Below are 20925 nucleotides of genomic sequence, written 5' to 3' on the forward strand. Positions count from 1 at the left end.
AACATTAGCAATAGTGTTACTATCTTGACACACTGCACATTCTGTAACTATGGTGTTACCCATACTGTTGTTGTTAGTAAAATTTCTTTCAGCTGTAACTTCTAATGCATCTCCTACAACTTCATGTACATTGTTGACATTGTTTAAATTAAACACATGATTATTCAAACTACAAACTGCATAGGCACTATTATCAGCATAAGCCGCTATGTCTCTTCTTAATTTACCCTGTTTCCTTGTTATAATTGTTTCTGATGAAATTCACAGCATATTAAAGTGAATGAAAGTGCTAACCCATGGTGTCTGTGTCTTTTGGTCTTGGTTTGGGGCAGTTTTTTAGTTTTTCAGTGATTTTGTGTCTTTTCAAGTTTTTTTAAAATGAGAAAAGTCCCCAGAAAAGAAACATGATTTAGGCTGGCCAGCATGTCTTAATGTTCCCTTATGACCCTGGCCAGCATGTCTTAATGTTCCCTTATGACCAGCCACAAAAAAAAATACTTGGCTAGTGTCCCAATACTTTTTTTGTTTCATTTCAAATCAGCTTCCTCCATTCCATTAGGATTCTCTCATCTCTAACTTCCACAGTGTTATCAACAATTTTGCACAAACCCTCCATGCGATTTTAACATCTTCTCCTTCTATTTCATCAATTGTAAACTGAAAAGTAACATGTTTTAACATTTCAATTACTAACGGAAAACAATAATTGTTCCATGGATAAATGTCATTCTTTTGTTGCACAGTTCCAGAAATGTCATTATCAGTCCCTCAGTTTCAAATGATAAGTCACTAAAAGTCATTGTCTCTCTCTTCTCTCTGTCTCTCTCTCTCTCTCTCTATATATATATATATAAATAAAATACCACATTTTTGAGCTTTAAAATCAAAATCAAGAACATTTACCAAATTGTCCCATAAATAATATTTAGCTATTGCAGTGTTATTTGTTGTTCTTGTTCTCAGAGTTGGTCTTCTGTTCTTTTTAAAAAACAGTTTTACTTTACAATTTGTTGCTGCTCTCCTTTTTTGCCTGCTGTTACTACTGCATATGTTTTATTTACTGTATTGTCTCTGCTGCAAAACTAGATTCCCTCTCAGTTTGTTGCTGCTTTCCTTTTTTACTTTCTGTCACTGCTGGGGAAGTTTTAAGTGTTACATTCTCTGCTACCACATCACCTGCTTCCTTCTCCACATTACCATCTTCAGCACATCTGAAAAATGTATCTGCCATCTCACCCCATGAGGCAGCAGAACTGTCACCGGGATTATCCTGCTTGATTATTTTCAACAGAACATCATCTACAAACCCTGCTGATGCCAGTTTAATTATCTGCAGCACCACAGCAAATTCACTTATTTCATTCTCGAGTGAAACAGCTAAAGGCTGCTAATTTGCATCATGCAATACATAGGAATCTTTACCTGCATTCTGAGACTCCATACTGAACAATTGTTGTCTCCAAATTCTCATTTTCACCTGTAAACTCTCCTTAGCTTTTCTCTCCTCCTCCATGGTACAGCTACCATTAGGGCTTTCCCTCCTGCTGTTGGAGCCCTCCAGTGCTGTCTAACAGCTTCAAAGAGTAGAAGACTTTTACTATAACAAGCAAGAACATTACATAACATAATCAACAAGGTAAAAATATGCACATGATAAAAAGTGCTACACTAAAAAAGTCCAGCAATCCAACAATATAATTTTGAGAAACATAAACATATATTTCCCCATCCTTTCTGCCACCACCATTTCCTTAGCTTTCCCAGTATCAAAATACAATCCCAAATTTTGTTAAACAGTAATTCTTCATATCCTGCTAACAAAATATGCCATAATATCCCAACATAAAATGTAAGTCAAACATACAACAATATGCAAAGACCTACACTGATATCCATATAGAATCATATGTAATTTGATAAAGAAAAGAAATGTTATAAGAATGCAAAAGAAATTGCCAAAATAACTGAATTGTGGAGCAGTCCGAAAAATGTGTGAATGGGTTTCTTTAACATTACAAATGTGACACAAACATTGATCTCTAACTTTGTATTTCATGTCACCTTTAACTGGTAATTTGCCTAAGAAGAGTCTCCACAAAAAGTACTAAATTTCATTTTAATCATATTTTGGAATTATGTTTTTTATGGTTAGTGCTTTGCAAAATATAAGGGGAAATATTTGCCCATGTCCTTTCAGAAAAGTATGAATCCATCACACACTTGTTTATTTATATATATATATATATATATATATATATATATATATATATATATATATATATATATATATATATATGGGAGCCCTTCATTTGTTCGAACTTTCAAATGTTCGAAACTCATATGGACGACACCATATGAGCGAATGTTTTCTTCGAACTGTATTGCTGATCAAACCAGCGTATCCTATAACTAAAAAGTTCATCTCTACTTGATTCCCAAGTAGACTATTCTCTATCTGTAAAGCCTAGCATTTGCTCCTACAGTACTTGCACCTTGATAAAGCACTTTTATTATAGATAGTACCCCACCAGCCTAGAACCCACATCCCTTGGAGTCTTTTGTAAGTTTTTTTATCTATTACTTCTAGCATGTCGAGGGATCAGTTGCTAGTGTCCTCTCCTGCTCAACTGGTGAACCTGGGAATATTGAGGCAATGTTACAATTGCCTCATGTACACAGACAATCCTGTCCTTCTCCCACAAAACACAAATACATGCGAGAGATGCAACTATACGGCCAAACTGGAAGCTGAGCTCTCTCAACATAGGACTGGCAAGACCAGACAGGAGGAGAAGGTAACCACACACACTACATACCCAGTCACACATAGTACCATCACAGCTTCAAATCATACACATAATCACACAAAGACATACTCGGAGGCTCTGATCAAAAATCTACCAAAACAGCAGAGGCCACCAAAGCAGACACCCAAACAACTACCATCTCAGGACCAAACACATGCAACACATAGACCACACAGTCAGAGTGTCAAACAGTCACAGCCCTTAAGGCCAAACACAATGCCAGACACACTCGTCATTAGTGACTCAATAGTCAGACACACTGACGTCCCGCTCACCAGACTGAGTAAGGAGAAGGTCACAGTAAGCTGCCTGTCGGGCGCTAGAATCCACCACATAACGCAAGCACTCAGGTCTCTCAACAGCAGGTACAAGTACGACTCAGTCATTGTCCACGCTGGTGTCAACGACCTGAGACGTACCTCCTTGGACTACATGAAAAGGGACATTGAGGAGCTCTCTGATTATGTAGCCCAAGCAGGTATGACCCTGACCTTGAGCAGTATCCTACCTTCACCTAGAATGATGCCACAATACAGTGAAAAGACGATCAGCTTTAATAATTGGCTTAAATTCTGGTGTCATTCAAAGGGGATCTAATGTCTGTCTGCCTGGGATGACATGCTGGACAAGCCATGCTGCTTCGCAAGGGACGGCTTGCACCTGTCACCCATGGGCTTCCGGATATTGGCAAAGGCTCTTGCCACCCCCATAGTGCCTTTTTTAGGCAAGGCTCAAATTCTAAACCTACCACCCTAGAACACAAAAAAGGAAAAAACTAAGGGTAATGCTGCTCAATGCCAGAAGTCTCAATCTCAAGATGCACGCACTCGAGGCCCTTCTCAGTATGGAGAACATCGATGTCTGTGCTGTGACAGAAACCTGGTTCAAGGCTCCTGAGAGCACACCAGCACTATCAGGTTTCACCTCATATCATGCGTTCCGGCCCCAAAATCTGGACAACACCAAAAAAGGAGGGGGGTGTCCATATTCATAAAGGACACCCACACCTCAAGGTTGGTGGCAACGCACGATGCATCGGAGGCCATCCAGGTGCAATTAACCATAGGCAAGACTGCTCTGCAATTTGTAGCATGTTACAGGCCACCCTCTAAAACTCAGGAACCTCACATGGCCTTCCTGAAAACACTGGAGGGGATAAATGTATCTCCAAACACCATCATACTAGGTGACTTCAACTACCCTAATATAGACTGGGAACACTACTCAAGCCCAAACTCTCTAGCCCAAAGGTTCCTGGAGTTCATAAACTCAAATGCCATGGAACAACTAGTCACTATCCCCACAAGAGGAGAAAACATACTTGATCTCATCATCACAAACATGGGATCACAGTGTTCAACACCGGAAGTATACCCCTCACTGGTGAGATCAGATCATAAACTAATCTCGCTGGAGGTCCTCATCCCGCCCCCACCTGAAATAAAAAAGACCACAGTGAAAAACTTCTCAAAAGCCGACTTCACACTTCTAAAAACTAGTGTGGTCTCCTTTAAGGCCCCTGAGCCAGTGGTAAACATTACTCAAACCGCTGAATCACTTACAAATGCCTTCTACCAGCACCTACAGGACTGCATGGATAAGGCAATCCCAAACAAAACTAAGACTCTCTGTACCAAAGGCAAGCGTCCAGTCTGGTGGACCCCAGCCATAAACAAGCTCTACAACAAAAGGAGGAAACTACTACAAGGTAGAGCAAAATCCTTGAAAGGTAAGACACCTTTGATCATTATAAGTAAAAAACTAAGAGCTCTCATAAAATCATCCAAGGCTAATTTTGAGAGAAAAATCGCCAAGGACACAAAAGACAATCATAAGGCCTTCTTTAGCTATGTTAGAAACCTAGGAGGAAACTTCCAGATATGCTCAGAATTAGTCCAAAATGATGTGAAGATTACTGAACCTACACACATTGCCAACATACTGTCTGACAGGTTCAGTGCAAACTTCTCTCCCCCCTCCCCCCCAAAAGGAGAGATATCTATACCAGAGGATTGTAGCCCCCAAACATCTCCAACGCCCAGGTGAGAACTGCTCTCTCCAAGGCAAAAAACACAGCATCCATGGGACCGGATGGTGTCCCCAGCTGTGTGCTCCACGAACTCAATGAGGAATTAAACCCGCAGTTAGGACAGCTGTTTAATCTTAGCATCACCTCAGGATACGTACCCAAGGAGTGGCGCACGGCGACTGTGGTCCCACTTCACAAGGGCGGTGCCTCCACCGACCCTGGAAATTACCGTCCCATTAGCTTGACAAGCCTTATCTGCAAAGCCATGGAGAGGATCATAATGGAACTCATAAATAAAGACATAGGGAACTTGCAGACTTTGGATCCAACCCAGTTTGGCTTTGTCAAAGGCAGATCATGCCTTTTAAACTTGGTTGACTTTTTTGAAACAGTCACCAAGGCCATTGATGAGGGAAAGGCAGTCCATACAGCCTACCTCGACCTGGCAAAGGCCTTCGACACAATACCCCACTCAGGTATCATCGAAAAACTCATCAGCTTGAATGTAAACCCATACATCACAAGATGGGTTGCAAACTGGCTAAGTGACAGAACCCACAGGGTCAGAGTTGCTGGAGCCATGTCAGACTCAAAGCCTGTCACAAGTGGTGTCCCACAGAGCTCAGTCCTGGGTCCACTCTTGTTCGGCATCTACTTTTCTGAAGTACAAGCAAACACAGGAGGGTTATGGCTGACAAAGTTTGCAGATGACTGCAAACTGGGCGCCATAGTCAAAAACACTTCTGACACAGATATCCTTCAGAAGGGCCTCACAGAAATGGATAACTGGTGCCAGAGCCATGGCCTAAAGTTAAACGCCAAGAAATGCATAGTCATACCCTTCGGGAAAAACAAAGTTACCCCTAGCTACTATATAGGTGGCAATCCACTGAGCACAGAAGAAGTCACCAGGGACCTGGGGACCCTGGTTGACACTAGCCTTTCGTTTGACACTCATGTTGCTAAAGTAGTCAGGAAAACCTTCTACATTGCCCACCTGATCATGAAGGGATTCACATCTAGATCAAGGGAGGTCATCGTCCCCCTGTACTCATCACTCATTAGACCTATGATTGAGTACAATGCCCCATTCGGAATGTATCTGACCCGACACCTGCAGCAGCTGGAAAGGCCCCAAAAGTTCCTCACCAAAAGGATAAAGGGTCTCAAAAATATGTCTTATGCTGCCCGACTGAAAGAACTCCAGCTCTATTCAGTCTCATACCGCTTGCTCAGAGGTGACCTGTGCCTGACATATAAGGCCATGTCAAACCCAGATTTGATGAATATGCTTCACCTCAAAAAATCTAGATCCCTCAGAACCACAAGGGCGGGAGACTTAAACCTTGACACGGTTATTAATAGGACGTGCTGGAGGGACAGATTCATCACCCAGAGACTCCCTATGCTGTGGAACAAAATCCCGGTACATGTGAGGCAGAGCACCTCGCTGGCCTTGTTCAAGAGGAATCTTGACCAATGGATGGGAGATTGCAGATATGCCCCAGGGATTACTTCAGTGTCACTGCTTGACAGAGGCACAGCAAAATAATAGGCATAGTTTTATTCAAACTAAAGGGGTGGCGAACGCCACATATCTATGGGCTAGGCTTATAAATGCCCTTGGGCAGATAGCCTAGTATGAACCTATGAACCTATGAACCTATGAAATGATAGCGGAGATCCCAGTACAGTGCGTGACTGAGATATTCCCCTTTTCTGCACTGTAGTGCGATCTCGGAGTGAGACTATTTAAGTAGCAGGGGGTTTGAGGGGTGCAGGGGGGCTTGCCCTCCTGCATAACACAGTTTTACTGTGTTTATAGGTAGGTAAATGGTGCTATTTCAGGATGTCAGTCTTTCGGAATGTCAATCATATGGTGTCGGCCATATGAAAGTCGGCATTCTGAACGGTCGACATTCTGAAGTAGACATGTATATATATATATATATATATATATATATATATATATATATATATATATAAATACACACACACACACACCCCACCACAATTTTCTGGACTTAATAAAGAAATGATAAGTTTCCTATTAAATATTTTGTCAGTGTATCCCTTTATGACTGAATGACACAGTCTCTTATGTTTAGTAATAAACACACTCTTCCAAGTATCATCATATTTTTTGTATAATAATTTACAAAGTGAATCCACTCTGTCATGTTGCAACCTAAAAGGTATCCAGTATAAATTAATATTGGCTAAATAGACAATAGGATTTATTCAACCTAATGCGCAATCTTCTTTTTTGCAAAAAATATCATTTTCTTAATAGGAATTAGTCAGTTCCTCAAAAAAAAATGATCTTCCTTTTTTCCCTGGCATAATAGTATTTGATACATAAACTTTACTTTTGAATAAAAAATTGAAACATTATCAGGTATCTTAAATCTTTTGTATATCAAGAAGAATATAATCCCACAGGATCAGAAAAATCTGCTACACACTTGGAGTATTTCCCGAAATAGTAATTTTATTATGCAGAAACTGGATTTCATATAAAGATAGTATAAAACCAAAAATCAACACACTTTTACATAATAAGGGACAATCTCACTTTCAGCAACATAGTTTTGACTTCCTGAAGGGTAGTCCATCCATCCATCCATCCATCCTTAACCCCTTTCTCCCATTTTACACATGGGGTCGGGGTGTCACTTCAGCAGTGACAGTCATCTCGAGCCAAGGTTTATACTGCCAGATGGATAGCCTGGCCACTGCCATTCATCCATAGCACTCACTCACACCAATGGCCTATTTAGAGTGTCCAGTCCAACTACTGCATGTCTTTGGAATGTGGGAGGAAACCAGAGCACCTGGAGGAAACCCAGATGACTACAGGGAGGACATGCAGACTCTGAAAAGAAGGCACTCCAGCCAATAATTGAACCAGACAACCTCTTGCTGTGAGCCAAGTATAATATTAAAATGATCAGCATAAGGAAAAAATGGCAGTAGAGTGAGTCATGGTACTATTTCCCATAAAACATCCTTTAAAGATCTAGCACATTCCTCTACAACAGCATTCATCGCCAAGTTAAATGACATGCCACTCACTGGGAAACCTTATCTGACACGACACATTTAATTTTATTTCCAAGGTGATCATTTATTAAAGGCCTAACCTAGGAATATTAGTAAATACTGAGTAGAACATACAAAAATTTAGTACCAATACCATACATACACACACACACACACACACACACATATATATATATATATATATATATATATATATATATATATATATATATATTATTTATTTATTTTTTTCCCCACAAACTTTTATATTAACTCATACCAAAGGCTTTCTGGATATCACATGAAATAAGCAAGTCTTTCTTAGTATGCATAACACTAACATTGATTTAAAAAAAACATTACTAGCATTTCCCTACTCACATTCCCCTTCATTTCAAAAAGGCCTGTATGAAATGTTAAATAAAACAGGACTTAGTCTTACTTGTAATATTTTACAGATAATTGTATAGTCTGTGTTTTGTTAATAGAAAGGGCCTCAGCTTTGAATATCTTCGTTGTGCTCTTTATTTTAAAATAGAACTCTTCTAACACTATCACATACAGTCTCACTATTTGTACCTGTGTATAACCATTCATTTAATACATTAAGAAAAACAAGTTTCTGTCTCTCAGACATATATTTATAGAACTCATAGGTAATGCATCTATACCGGGGGCAAATTACCGTAAAGGTCACACAAAACAGTATCTTATTCTGACAAAGGTATGTGACCATCTAATACTTTGATAGCTTCTGCAGAAATGTGAGGGACATTCCATTGTGTTAAAGCTGTATCACACAGAAAAAACAAAGTTTGAACATAATTCTCCACTACCTGCATTATTTCAGATTAGGTGGTGGCCCTAACATCATCAATATTAAGCATCCCTAGTATTAATCAACATTTTGTAACTTCTTATAAAAAAGGGACATTCTTCTTGTTTAGAATCTTGAATAATATATTGTTGCTTTGCTAAAAGATTATCAGTTCTAGCAACTGTAAGTATTTCTAAAACTCTTTCACTTTCTAGGCAAACATCAGAGTATATAGACTGTGAGGAAGCCTCATAATCATATTTCTCAACTGTACAGATTTTTGCAGAATGTCTATATTTTTCCCTCATATTTTTGGCCTGTTTCTCATAAAACTGCATTTTTCCAGCAAATCATTGAGGAATGAAGTCAGAAAATAAGGACAGACATTTACAATTCAGACTTCATACCAGTCAGAAAATCAATACTAATGCAAATCCTGCTATTCTATCAACTTTCTAAGTTTGTACGAGCAATATTTAAAAAGTGTTCCTATTTTGGGCCTTTGTCCCCCCATTTTTTATGGCTTTGTCCAGATTTCTTGCTGTAAGAAGTTGAGAGGTATGCTCATAAGTCTTCCAAGCAGAGAAATACTGAATTATTTTGTTACTGAGAAGTTGTTTTTCTACAGCAGAGGTACAGATGTTGCTTTATAAAAAGTCCATCACTGTGGCCAGTTTTCACTAAAGTCAATTAAAGTTACTAGTTTCTTAAACTAGATACATTGTTAATAAGCTCAAAAGTAAATGCCATATGATCAGTTATATTTACATGAATAAGAAGAGAGTACATTAAAAGTATCTGTAAAAGAAAATACATTTTGGTGGATATTCTACCTATGTGATAAGCTGGTCCTATGTAAGGTCCTAAAACAAGATTGTTAGAGTCTAATATCTCATGCAGTAACTTTAAATTTGTACTTTTTTGTAGGCTGTCAAATGGCAGTTCCAATCTCCTATAACAATAATAGGACAATCAACTAGTAAGAGAATAAACAAGTCTACAGTCCTTACCCAGGACAGCATATCACCAATAAGAATGTGTCCTGCAATAGCAATTAATACATCTAACAAATACTGGATTTAAACAAAATAGCTATACCAGAGCATAAATCTCTTCCAGAGCTCCAAACAAGTTTATGCCGTCATTTTTTGTAAATCAGTAATTGATCTTATATCAGGTAAACAGATAATATCAGCCCCTGTCAGTATATAAAATGTAAAATCTGTAATTTGCAAGATTCATTAATCAAGCTGCTCACATTTAAACTGCTAATAACAAGAAGATCCTTTTCCTTTCCTAAAAGAATGTTTATTATCCCCTTGTCTCAGCTTCCTTGACGTACCCTGTTACTATTTTCATCCATTTTCTTATTTCCAGAACCTCATATATCATCACTGTTATCCCCTCCCTTATTCTTCTATGGGCTCTAATGTTGTTTGTAAAATGTGTTCAGAATCACTCTCGGCACTTCTATATCCAATACTTGAAATGTATTAGATGTAGTAAAAGGAACATTTCCTTGCGCAGCCTTAATATGTGGTGCTATAACCTTTTCCACAGGAGAATCCTCAGCCCCAATATATTGATTTTATGTTTAACATCCTTCATAACTTGCATGATATTCTCCATATCTTTTGTAAGTAACTTGGGACAGTCACACTAAAAATGTCTAACAGTTTTACATTCCCTACCAAAAGGAACAGGATTAGAGAGAGAATGGCCACAAGCGCCACCCTGATTACAACATTGCTTATTACAGTTTTGAATCAGTTGTGACAAGGAACCACAAAAACAAAAAAAAAAGTTTTAGGCTGCCCCTTTTAGTACACATATGTTCTATAATCATTAATAGAAATGACACTGAAAATATGTTTCACTTTATCATACTGCTTGGATAGCAAAACCCACATTTTCCACGACCCATTTCACAATCCCCTATTATCATACATTGTCTTAATATCAAACAAGCAAAGTGAGAAATCCTGTCCTTCAGTATGACCTAGATACTGCATACAGGATATTTACCATGTATTGCCTTCTGCACAGCATGCTTGGTGGTGAAGTAATTCATGATGTCAATGCAAGTCCGAGTGCAGGTCTTACAATGATTAATGATGGCTAAACAGAAGCAATAATACGTGACATCATGCTGTGCAGGTAAAGTGGTGGAGTTAGTCAAAAACTATGCAATGCGACATTCAGGTTAGTGTTTCCATTCTTATAAAAACACAAAGTATGACTGATGCATGCAGTGATACCTGCGGGTTATGTTGTATGGTGCAAGGTCCACTGTCACTGTCCATCAGATATTCCTGCTTATCTTTAAATATATCCTTTCTACTGTAGCGTTAATCATATTACTGTTTATAAAAGTTATTTCTGCACGCTCTGTAAGATCTGTATAGTGATTTCAAATGGCATAATGTAAAGATATTAGCATTTTTTATTTGTTTACTGAAAGATATTTTGCTTAAAGACTCCAGAATCTGTGGAAATGATAAATTATTAAAAGGTTCTATTTGAGTAGTTGACTGATTTGATTTCACAAAATTGCATGCATTGCAATTTCTAAACTTGCATTTACCATGAGTTCCTACCTTTAGCTGGAATGGAAAATGTATCACAAGTTTTTTTTTTGTTATCATGAAATGTTTCTCCAGTTTTACCTATGACATATTAGAAATGATTTATTGTTTTCAGTTAAGCTGCTGCACATCAGATGCATTCATTATGCCATACACAATGAACTTGTGTACTCAGAAATAGCAATAGCAGCAATGCTAGTGTTGATGGCAGAATTCTCACGTGATCTACTTTTCCAGGTATGTGTTGCCTTTTTAATAGTGTGTATTATTTTTATTATCTTCTGTGTACTTGTCAACTTTACAATTACTTACTTCAAACTTTTGATAATAAATGGGCTCTTAATTGTGTTAAATATTGCAATTTGCATGATACTCCTCTACCTTTCTTTCTAGATTTGTTTCTATTGCAATCATTACCATTAATTAAATTAAATATAGTCAAATAGAAAATCTGTTACTATGGAGTTACATTGCACACAGACACAATCAATTGAGGTGAGTCTGACATAATGGTTAAGGTCTTTAACTTGTAAACACAAGATAGAGTTTAATTCTGACTTTAAGATATTGGCTAGGCTTCAAATGGCCATTTAAAACAGTTATCCTAGCATTTGCCTGCAAATGTATTCACTTCCCATGTTCTGTAGTTATATACATATTTTTACTATTTTTTTAATTTTTTATATAAATTTCCCTTGAAGTTGAACACTGACATCAGTGTACTGAAAGGCATGGTAGTAAAATGCAACGTTCCATATTTTAACTACCTGAACTATGTGCCTTGAGGCACAGTAAGTTAATGTCAAATGTTTCTTGCCCAACACTTTCTAAAGAGAGGATAGTTGAAGGTGCATGTGATCTTGAGGGATGGCTGTCTTGTGAGCTAGACGCTGACTTGTTGCATGAAATAACTGTCTTGATGCAGGTGATGTCTTGATGCAGGTGATACTACAGACACTGATCTCACAGTGCTGCAGGACTGAAACCTTGAGTGAGAGATTCTGCTACCTATTGACAAATGCTGACATGTTATGCATGAATTCTGCTGTGTTTGGTCCCTACTTCTATTTCCGCTACTTCTTGAGAAGCACTTATAGTGTGATATACTATGCTCCCACAAGTCAGGAGAGTACCAAGTCCTTTTCCCATCCAACAATGACTCCTATTTGAGTCTGTTTTTTCCCCTCAATACTATACAAATGGAAGCAGACCATCATACTGCAAATCAATGTGTTAATGGCATCATCCCTACTCTCTACCATTTCCATGTAATGCTGGAAATCCTCACATACACTCTGCAGTACTCTGACCATTTATAGCTGACTTTTTGTGGGAGTGCACCAAGCCTTAACAATGTCTTGGCACATTTGCTGTAGGGCATCCAATTCTTTACACATTTCCTGGGGTTGCTGTGACACAGGCCTGCACCTTGCACTCCTTTGTAAAGGTGTCACAGTGGACACTGTTATGTCTGAGTTTCTGCCCTCATCCAGAAGGTGTTCCTATGGTTCTGGAGACGCTGGTGTTGAAGTGTATCACTTTTTTCCTTGTGCAACATATAGTGTAATGTCCCTATGTACTTGACTTTCTGATTCAGTGTTCCTTAATGCAGAGATATTTACATGTCTATGGGGTGTGTGATACTCTCATTAAACTTGGTGACTGTGAGGCATTTTCCTCAGGCTATTTCATAAATATAATTATTTTATCATCATCATCAGTTGTTCTGCTGTTGCTATCTTTTAAATTTACTGATCTAGTGGAACTGCATGTTTCTGCTGCTGACACTGTAAATAATTAATTGATTGCATTTCTACTCAGGTATTGGAGTTGACTACTGTATGCTGTATAATGGGGTGTGAAGGACACTTACCATGGACACTCTGTTCAATGTCATGATGTGCTAATGTGAAAGGTTCACCTCATAATAGTCAATGTCATTTGTTACATATAGTTTTATCTGAGTAGTCATTTCTTTATGTAAATATATTATAGAGGTCAAACTAACTTTCTTAAACAGATGTCTGTTGATACAGCAGAAGTGGGTAATAGTCAGTGTCCTCAAGACAAAATGATGATTTAATCACTTTCTCATAAAAAATAACTGTATAAATATTCATTTTAAAACAAATCTCAATTTCTATAAGACAATGTAGTTTGGTAAACCACATTTCCCAAAATAAGCAGTTCCATGACTCATGTACTTGTGGCTGGGTTTAGTTATGCTGATGTCACACCTCAGAGGATGTGATTCTCACCATCTGAACAACAGCCCTGCATGTACATTCCTCACCTTATTACTGGCTCTTCAAATGATGGTAGCACTTGTGAAGGCATGATGATGAGCTCCAAGGTGAACAGAGGAGACAAAGATTATGGTTTGCTTCTTTACAGAACACATACCTGGAGAAAATTGAAAGACCAATAGCCATCTCTGAATGAAAAAAGGCTGACATCTGGTGAAAGTTGGGTGGGCATCTGTCATCCCTGACAATCACTTGTTCTGGGTCCCAGTCTCAGCACAGATATGATGATCTGCAGAGGCCTGACAAGCTAGCTGAGTGGGCAAGAAGACCAGAGTTCTACTGAAAGTATTTTAAAATTTTAATATGACATCTTAACTCAAACAGTTTGTAAAAAATTTAGACAATGCTTGCATAAATGCAGCTGAATACAATACAACGTGATTATAAAAATGCAAATATGAATGTATATGTAATCAAAAAAAGTATATGTAAACATAAAATTGTCTGTAAACATAAAGCATCTATATCCAAATATGACATGATAATGCACAGAGAGGCTTGTATGAGTAAATAAATATGTATATGTATGACTAAATAGCTATATGTAAGCATACACAAATAAAAGTATAAATGTGTAGAAGTGTACATATACATAGATACACATACACAGATATATATGAGTATATAATACTTAGTTGTATACTCATATCATTAAAATAATGATGATCAACAAACACTGATCAATCCAAAAAAAAATGTAATAAAAAATAAAAAAACAGTCGTTTTTGCAGGGGGCAATACTTCAATATACCAACTCTGAGATCGCACTGTAGTGGGGAAAGGGAAAACTCCATGATCTCACATCAAAACAAAGTCAGCAATGTTCGAACAGCTGTGCCAGCTTTTTCTGGGCTGTTCAATGATCACCATTCGGTTACATCCATGGCATTATATATATATATATATATATATATATATATATATATATATATATATATATATATATATATATATATATATATGGATCTACTTCAGAATGTCGACTGCTCAGAATGCCGACTTTCATATGGCTAACACCATATGATCAACATTCTGAAAGACCGACATCCTGAAAGAGCACCATTTACCTACCTGTAAACACAGTAAAACTGTGTTATGCAGGGGGGCAAGCCCCCCCTACACCCCCCCACACCCGCTGCTAGTTACATATCCTCACTCCGAGATTGCACCACAGTGCAGGAAAGGGAAATCTCCCAGTCCCGCACTGTAGCGGGATCTCTGCTATGATTTGTCGGTCTTTCAAACGTTGCTCATATGGTGTCGACTATTTGAGTTTTGAACATTTGAAAGTCTGAACAAATGAAGGCCTGCTATATATATATATATATATATATAAATATATATATATATATATATATATTTTTTTTTTTTTTTTCATTGATTCATTCCGAATTTCCAAAACATTGAATTTCATATGATCAAGACCATATAATTGATGTTTCGGAATACTGAGATTCCGAAACAAATCCATAATAAAAAAAAGAAAAACATCTTTTGAAATGTTTCTGCAGGGCGGCAAGCCCCCCTGCTCCCCCCACACCCTCACTACTTAAATATACCAACTCCGAGATCACACTACAGCGAGGAAAAGGGAAATCTCCCGTTCCGAGCTCTCTGCAGATCTCTGTTCACAATTTCAAAGTTCTAAAACTTCCATCATATGATCTTGACCACATGAATTTCAAGGTTTTAGGATTTCAGTATTCTGAAGGGAACCCATATACATATATATGTATATATGGGAGTGCTAAAAATCCTGAAAGCCCCAAATTCTGAAACCCAAAATCCTGAGTCCAAAATTTTGAAAGTTCAAAATAATGAAAACTCAAAATACTGAATCTCATAATACTGAAAATACATGGGCTACCAACACTTACAATATTCCAGCACAAGTACATACAGAAACATTACCCTTCATCTATAAGCAGCGGACCCCGCATGTGGGGGCTGCAGGGGGGCTTGCCCCCCTGCTTATACTTGCAGAAGAGTAATATGGTTTGTCTTTTATTTGTTTCTGTATGTACTTGTGCTGGAATATAGTAATTGTTGATATCCTGTGTGTTTTCAGTGTTATGAGTTTCAGTATTTTGAGTGTTCAGTATTTTGAATTTTCAAGATTTTGGTCTCAGGATTTTGGGCTTTCATGATTTTGTAGTGCTTATATATATATATATATATATATATATATATATATATATATATATATATATATATATATATATATATATTAATATGTGTGTGTGCATAACAAACAGATACAAACGTATTTGCATTGTGACATATACACCTTAAATATATTTCAATTAGCTTGTGTAATTGTATCAAATAAAGAAAAAGAAAACATTGTTCTGTGTAGGCCTCAAACTGTTTATTATTTTCCAGAATACCATCTGCATGTACAAGATGACTCACCGCAGTTGTCCACAACACCCTAGATGAGTGAAGGTGAGGAGGGTTAAAGCAGAAACTGAATGACCAATACAGAGGTTAGTGAGAAATGCACTGTTCGATGTCTTAATCTTAGAATTTAAAAAGTGCATTGTTAACTGCAACTTTAGACGTTATTACTTTAAAATGCTGGTAAGGCATGCAAGGCATAGATCAAAGTAGAAACTTCAGTTGAAATATCTGGAAAGGTTTGAAGAAAATACCCATCCCCCAAACAGGCAAGCTATATAGAGGCATAAAAAAATAAATTTTGGATGAATTTGCAGTGGAAAAGAAAAATAGATAGATAGATAGATAGATAGATAGATAGATAGATAGATAGATAGATAGACAGATGTTGTTTGTCTTTCGGCTTTTCCCGGTTAGGGGTCGCCACAGCGGAACTCTGGTCCGCTAAAGATTGGCAGATTTTCACGAATGCCGAGGTGCCAGCTCAATGTTCAACATTCAATGAAGGCACACCCATTTACGCATGTCTTTCGAACGCCCACCCCACTGCGAGGAGGACATGCAGACTTCACACAGAAGGCACTCCCCACACTCCAGACGAGAATCGAATGGGAGAACCTCTTGCTGTGAGACAACAACGCTACCGCTGCACCACCACAGATATGTATAAATAGATAGATAGATAATATGCTGAATAAAACTGATTTATTTATTTTTTAAGTACTAATCCAGAAGTATTTCATAGTCAAATGTAAGTGAAGCAATGTGTTCCCAGTATACAACTGCAGAACAGTCCATTTCAGTAAGATATTTCAATGTCCATAGGTCCATAGGTTCATAGAAGGTTACATAGAGCCCTTACAAACTTAGTCATATTCATTTGAAGTTGCCCAGCTGTTGGTGGTTAGGTAAGTGAAGTTCACAGAGGTAAGATTTATGGTAGTTAATACTGTCTTCCTTTGTCCAGGAGGGACATGGGCACCACCCCAGGAGTGAATTTGCCGTCACTCATTCATTGATTTAGGTTGTGTTTGAATAGGGACAGGGAGGAGTTCTGTTTCACGTGAAGTGGAAGCTTGTTCCAGAGAAGTGGCAGTCTCTGGGAGATGTATCTATCCCTCTGGCATGACCTATTCATGTCAAAGGCCAGGTTAAGATCCCTGGAGCAAGTGACCCTCATGCAGTTTGATTTACAAATGTGTAGCATTTCCATCAGGGCTGGATCAGAGACTGCCCTGTTAGCCATGCACAGATCACCCCTTAGCAACTTGTAGGAGACAGATTACAGTAATAGGGCTTTCACTGTTTCCACATAAAAGTTGTTTTTTGTACCCTGTAATTTCTTGGTGAGAAACCTCTGTGGTCTCTCCAGTTGTTGCAGGTGTCTGTTGAGGTACATGCAAAAGGGAGCATTATACTCAGTTATTCTGATGAGGACAGAGTATAATGGAATTATAACATCCTTAAATCTAGATGTGATGCCTTTACTTATAAGATATGCCACATAGAATGATTTGTTACTACTGTGGATATGTGGTGGTCAAAGTTCAGATTGCTAGCAACCTGAGTATTCAGATCACATACCACTAGGTCTACACTTAGCATGGGTGCTATCTGTACTGCAATTAGCAGGGATGTCAGTTTTGCCAAAGGGAATAATCATGTTTTTTTTTACATTTAGCTTTAATGCATGGTTATGGCACCAATCATTTGTTTGCATTAAACTTGTCTGAGGTATACTAGCATCATTGGAGGACTCAGTGATTGCTCCCAATTTACAAGCATCAGCAATCTTGGTCAGCCACAGGCAGTCAAGGTTTGTCTGGACTTCTGAGAAATAAATTCCAAACAGTAAGAGGCCCATCACAGAATCCTCTAGTATGCCACTGGTGACTGGTCTTTTGCTAGACGTGAAGTCACCCACTTTGACAGTATGAGTCCTGTTGGTGAGCCAGTTGGCTACCCATCCGATAATATAGGGGTTAATTTCCAACTGGGAGAGGATAATACCTGAGTGGGAAATTGTGTCAAATGCCTTGGCTATGTCAAGATAGGTGGTATGCACTGCCATTCCCTCATCCAAGGCCTTGGTGACTTTCTTAAAGAAGTCAACCATGTTTAGCAGCCATGGTCTACCTTTAATGAATCTGAATTGGGTTGGGTCCTGAGTTTGGAGATTACCTATGTCCTTATTAATAAGGTTCATAATCTTTACATGGCCTTGCAGATGAGGCTAGTCAAACTTATGGGCCTATACTTTCCAGGGTTGGTTGATGGCCCCCCTTTGTGCAGAAGGATTAATGTTGCCGTCTTCCATTTCGCTGGAATATAGCCAATTCACAGGCTGTGATTAACCAGAGATCCAAGTGGGTCTGCTAGGTCATGTTTTAAATTGTTTAAAAGGCATCCTGGGATCATGATTGGTCCCACTGATGCCATGTGTTTGGCCTTAGAGAGCACCAAGATGACCTGATCTGTTGAGATAATAGGCTGAGGAAAGTTGGCAGGTATACTTTGGGGAATGACTGCAGGGGACAGGGGGGTAATGTTTGCTTTAACTCTGTCAGCTGGCAGGTTGGCTATTACCTCTGGTTGGGTATAAGTAGTGTCATCCACAACCAGTTCAGCCCATAGCTGGGTATTCCGTTTTAAATTTCAGACATAGTTAAAGAATTCCCTGTGATTATCTTTAGCTGCGGAGGCTATTTTTGCTTCGTTATTAGCTTTTGAGGACTTGACAAGATCTCTAATTTGTTTCTTTAAGCAAGTGAGGGATTTCTTCCTCTGCTGAGCCAGTTCCCTCTTGCTGTTCGACATTAGTTTCTTTATCTTGTTGTATAGCCTGTTTATACTAGGGATCCACCAGGGTGGCTTTTTTTTTTTCAAGACCTGGTTTTAATCTGGTCCTGTACAGCCGATTCTGTACAACTACTTAAGTGGTTATACTGAGCATTGACGCATACCTTTACATAGGAATCCATTTTATCTACATTTGAGGGGGGTTTAGAAACGACGTCTTATACCATTACTTAGTAGAAGGTAATTTGTTTTTGAAAAATTCTTAAGTTATCATTGTAAAATAGGTTCTCATTTTATTTGTTACACCAGCTTATTTCCTTATTGTTATTATACTGCAAAAGTTAAAATATCACCATTTCATATCTTTCTACTGATTGGTAAACTTTCTGGAACCATTTTTCACAGTATTATTTTTCTGAATAAAAATGTAATAAAAATACAAATAAGTAAGCACTATTAATAATATATGTACTGATGAACATATTTATCAACCTCTTGGAGAAGACATCTGGACAAAGCCATAAATAAAAGTTGGACAAAGTCCCCAAAATAGGGACAATTTTTAAATATTGCTCTTACAAACTTAGAAAGTTGAGAAAATAACAGATTATGCATTAACATAATGGAATGAAGTCTGAAACTCAAATGTCTGTCATTATTTTCTAACTTCAATATGAAATGATTTGTCCCTAATTTGGCTTAAAACCACAATTTTATGAAAAATGGACCAAAAATGAAACAAACATCTGGGCATCCTGCAAAAATTTTTAGTTACGAGGTATGCTACTGTATTAACAAATTAAGTGTCAATTTATTGTCTCCATGCACTGTTTATCTCTCTATTTTCCCTTTGCTTTTACTTTTTCAAATTATGAATTACATTCCATTTTGTTTCCCTTTTCTCCAATTTCTGTTCACTTTTCAACATGCCTGAAATGCCAAAGAAAGCAGCCCAGTTACATTCCTCCAGGTCATGGAATGGTCATTCTCTGCTGGGACAGTGGTGTGCACACATGTTCAGGGCAGTGTCTCTTGTCCTGTACGCACTTTGACATGGTACAGACTGACAAGCCATATAGACTGTGAGTGTCAGGGCATGGTGGAGCAGGTAGTGGACAGACAATTTTGTCCATGCCAGGATGTTCTTCACTGGAACACTGACTCTCTTACCCAATTGGATCTGACCACTGAGTCACAACAGACCTCTACCCCCCTTAACACTGAGGTCTTCCTCTGCACCAGCATCAAGCAGTGGTACTGTTTGAGGTCCTCTAATCGGAGATCTATATCAATATATATATATATATATATATATATATATATATATATATATATATATATATATATATATGTACATGTTTATATACATATACACTTATGCATGTATATATAATTTTGTAGTAGTGGTAAACATTTCTATAAGATCTGTCTCCCTCTTGTTTGCATGCACACACACACACACACACACACACACACACACACACACACACACACACACACACACACACACACACACACACACTTGTATGTATGTATATGTATATATATATATATATATGTATATTTATATATATATATATATATATATATACATAAATATATATATATATATATATATATATATATATATATATATATATCTAGAAATGAACTTCGTGACAATAACAGCATTCAAAAATAGTAAATCACACCAACAACTCTTGTAGTACTTCTACTCTAAAGTACTACAAGAGTTGTTGGTGTGATTTACTATTTTTTGAATGCTGTTATTGTCACGAAGTTCATTTCTTAGTTAAAATTTCTTCTCTTCGTTCAATTTTTTTTTGAGTGCGGTTCATTTTTATATGTATGTATATATATATATATATATATATATATATATATATATATATATATAAAAGGGTCTACTTTGGAAGCTCAAAGTTTCAAAACTTCCAATTTCATATGGTCGAGACCATAAGATCAAAGTTTTGAAAATAGCAAATGGTTTAAATGGAGATCACAGTACAGAGCAGAACAGGATAGTTACCATTAGCTTCACTGTAGTGTGATCGCAGAGATGGTATATTTAATTAACAGGGGATGTAGAGGGTGCAGAGGGCTTGTTTTTATTTATTTATTTTATTAAAGTTTAGAACTTCAA

This window comes from Protopterus annectens, chromosome 4.part0 (genome assembly GCF_019279795.1).
Source record: "Protopterus annectens isolate FY-2018-M chromosome 4.part0, PAN1.0, whole genome shotgun sequence".
Taxonomy (NCBI): Eukaryota; Metazoa; Chordata; order Ceratodontiformes; family Protopteridae; genus Protopterus; species Protopterus annectens.